We start from the raw sequence: 3,915 nt of genomic DNA, 5'->3' as shown, positions 1-3,915 counted from the left end.
CTTCACAGCCTTTATGTATATCTATATTATACATTTAGATACTTATGAAAAGTCTGGGGAAAACATAGGTTAGAAACATTATACCAGTCTATTGAGACCCTTTGGGCTGCCCCCAAGTCAAAATATGAATAATTGAATGGTTAAATTTTTGCTGAGAAGTGCTTAAATACTAGAGAATCTCACAGAATAGACAAAATTGAAAAATTGAGAAGATAATGTAATCTCAATGAATAATTATTATAAGCACTGATGACTATAGTAAATGATCCTTAAGTCTAGCAGAATATATGATATCCAATGTATTTTGTTTCAAGAGACCTCAATGTCCTCAGCTCCAGAAAAACAAATCCTAACCTGCTATCACTTTAAATGCCAGTATTTAGTTTATTGCTTTTAGGTAGGGTCATGATATGGCGTGAACTATAATACATGAAACATATTAAATTGAGGAGTATAAGTTCAAACCCATTCTTTCTTATGTTTATTTGCAGATCATCCACACTAACTTCTACTTCACCCCAACTGCCCAGTGGGAACTTTTGTAAACCATAGGATTCTAAAGAATTGCATTAGGGTGTTGATTCCAAAAGACCATGCCATTGTATCTGTGTATTTGATGGCAAGAGAAATGACCCAAACCAAGCCTACTCTTTGTTATAATACTACAGATGAAAAGCTATGGACAGAGGTTCATAACACAGTACAGTAGGCAGTGACCAAAACAATCCCAAAGAAAATGAAATGCAAGAAAGCAAAGTGGTTGTCTGAGGAGGTTTTACACATAGCTGAGAAAGAAGGGAAGCAAAAAACAAGGGAGAAAGGAAAAGATACACCCAACTGAATGCAGAGAACCAGAGAATACCAACAGGAGATAAGAAGGGCTTCTTAAGTGAACAGTGCAAAGAGTAGAGGAAAACAATAGAATGGGAAAGACTAGAGATCTCTTCAGGAAAATTGGAAATATCAAGGGAATATTTCATGCAAGGATGGGCACAATAAAGGACAGGAACAGTATGGACCTAACAGAAGCAGAAGAGATTAAGAAGAGGTTGCAAGAATACACAGAATATACAGAAAAGGTCTTAATGACTGGGATAACCACGATGGCGTTGTCACTCACCTAGAGCCAGACATCCTGGAGCGTGAAATCAAGTCAGCCTTAGGAAACATTACTGAAAACAAAGCCAGTGAAAGTGATGGGATTCCAGGTGAGCTATTTCAAATTCTAAAAGACGATGCTATTAAAGTGCTTCACTCAATATGCCAGCAAATTTGAAAGTCTCAGCAGTGGCCACAGGACTGGAAAATATCAGATTTCATTCCTATCCCAAAGAAGGGCAGTGCCAAAGAATCTTTAAACTATAGTACAATTGCACTCATTTTGCATGGTAGTAAGGTTATGCTCAGAATCCTTCAAGCTGGGCTTCAGCATGAACTGAGAAATTCCACATGTACAAACTGGATTCAGAAAAGGCAGAGGAACTAGAGATCAAATTGCCAACAGTCACTGGATCATAGAAAAAGCAACAGAATTCCAGAAAAACATCTACTTCTGCTTCATTTACTATGCAAAAGCATTTGACAGAGTGGATCACAACAAACTGTGGAAAATTCTGAAAAAGGTGGAAGTACCAGACTGATCACCTTAACTGTCTCCTGAGAAACCTGTATGCAGGTCAAAAAGCAACTGTTAGAACTGGACGTGGAACAACTGACTGGTTAAAATTGGAAAACGAGTACATCTGTATTAACTTTTATGCAGAGAACATCAAATGAAATGCCAGGCTGGATGAACCACAAGCTGGACCAAGATTGCTGGGAGAAATATCGACAACTTTAGATATGTAGATGATACTAATGGCAGAAAGTGAAGAGGAACTAAAGAGCCTCTTGATGAGGGTAAAAGAGAAGAGTGAAAAAGTTGGCTTAAAACTCAACATTCAAAAAACCAAGATCATGGCATCTGGTTTCATCACTTCATAGCAAATAGATGGAGAAATAGTGAAAACAGTGACAGATTTTATTTTCTTGGGCTCCAAATTCATTGTGGATGGTGACTGCAGCCATGAAATTAAAAGACACTGCTCCTTGGAAGGAAAGCTATAACAAACTTAGACAGCATATTAAAAAGCAGAGACATCACTTTACCAACAAAGGTCCATCTAGTCAAAGCTATGGTTTTTCCAATAGTCATGTTTCGATGTGAGAGTTAGACTATAAAGAAGGCTGAGCTCAGAAGAATTGATGCTTTCCAACTGTGCTGCTGGAGAAGACTGTTGAGAATCCCTTGGACTGTAAAGAGATCAAACCAGTGAATCCTAAAGGAAATCAACCCTGAATATTCATTGGAAAGACTGATGTTGAAGCTGAAGCTCCAATACTTTGGCCACCTGATGCAAAGAGCTGACTCATTGGAAAAGACCCGGATGCTGGGAAAGATTGAGGGCAGGAGGAGAAGGGGGTGACAGGGGATGAGGTGTTGGATAGCATCACCAACTCAATGGACTTGAACTTGAGAAAACTCCAGGAGACAGTAAAGGATGGGGAAGCCAGGGTGCTGTGGTCAATGAGGCCACGGAGATTTGGACAGGACTCAGTGACTGAACAACAGCAAACGTGATAGTCATTCTGAGACCGTAAGGAACAAAATTCAAGGCAATAGAAAACCTTGGAGAATACCAAGAAAAGTATGAGCAGTGAAAAAAGTAGAAAATTTAAGATCTGTAGACAATGAGAACATCTGACTAACATGAGGCTTTGGTTGAAGACTGCAATGTCTAGGGAGTAGCTTGTTATAGGCATTACTTGGTAAAACACAAATCTTGTTATTCCCACAACCCTTTGTTTATGTTTTTTTTTAAATAAAATACTAATTAAATTACTCATTTTAATAATGTAAATAAGATAAAATAAAAAGATAAAAATGTAAACAACAATTAACATTTATTAAGTGCTTACTATGTCTCTGAAATTTTACCAACTGCTTTACTTGAATTATTTCATTTAGACCTCATAATAGTCTATATGGTAAAAGTACTATTATTTTCTTTTTGGTGAAGAGAAAATTGAGAAAGAAGTAATGAGCATTCTATTTAGACTTTCTTTAAAATTTTCTCTTTAAAAATTTTAGACCTATTCATGACTCAGAGGTCCAAGACAATTATTTTGCTTCTAGTATTTCTTTTACTTAATACTTTCAACTAATATAGAGACATATTTGTTAATATATTTTGATTTATTTTCATTTAACTATGGAAACATTTTTATCAATTATACTCTCTTAGAGATGTTAATTATCCATCTCACTTTTAAAGAAGGGAATTTTTTCAGTTGTTTACTTTTTTTTCCTGTTGTTCCTCACTCTATTTTAAGAGAAAACAGGATTTAGACACCAACAGGTTGATTTTAGGTTTAATTCTAATACAGCATGGATTTGAATTATATTCAAATAGCAAAAGCCTTTCACAAAACCTAAAATGTTAACAAAAGATAGCCTAAAAGCTGTCTAAATACAAGAGTTAGAGGAGTTACCATATTATTTAGAGATAAAAAGAAATTAATAGAGATATAAATATATTTAAGTGTACAAAGTTAAACAAGCATTAAGAAAAGTAATGCAATGACTAAAACCAAACAGTGGAGGAAAGAGTGGGAAAAGAGAAGAAAAGGAATTACGCTAAGTTTCGTTTTGTCTTTATAGGAGAATTAATAAATAGATCCTCAAAAAGGAGGAGCTTAAAGTGTTTTTAAAAAGATAACCACTACAACAGAAAATGTTAGTCTTCTTTAATAAAAATGTCCATGAATGTTTGACATGCCTGCAAATGTGTTCTCGCACATGTACATGAAGAAAAACAAATAGACCACAGGTGAGTTTTGTGGACTTAAAAAGGAAAGCCACAAAAAATAATATGA

This window comes from Cervus canadensis, chromosome 27 (genome assembly GCF_019320065.1).
Source record: "Cervus canadensis isolate Bull #8, Minnesota chromosome 27, ASM1932006v1, whole genome shotgun sequence".
Classification (NCBI taxonomy): domain Eukaryota; kingdom Metazoa; phylum Chordata; class Mammalia; order Artiodactyla; family Cervidae; genus Cervus; species Cervus canadensis.
This window is presented reverse-complemented; position numbering follows the sequence as displayed.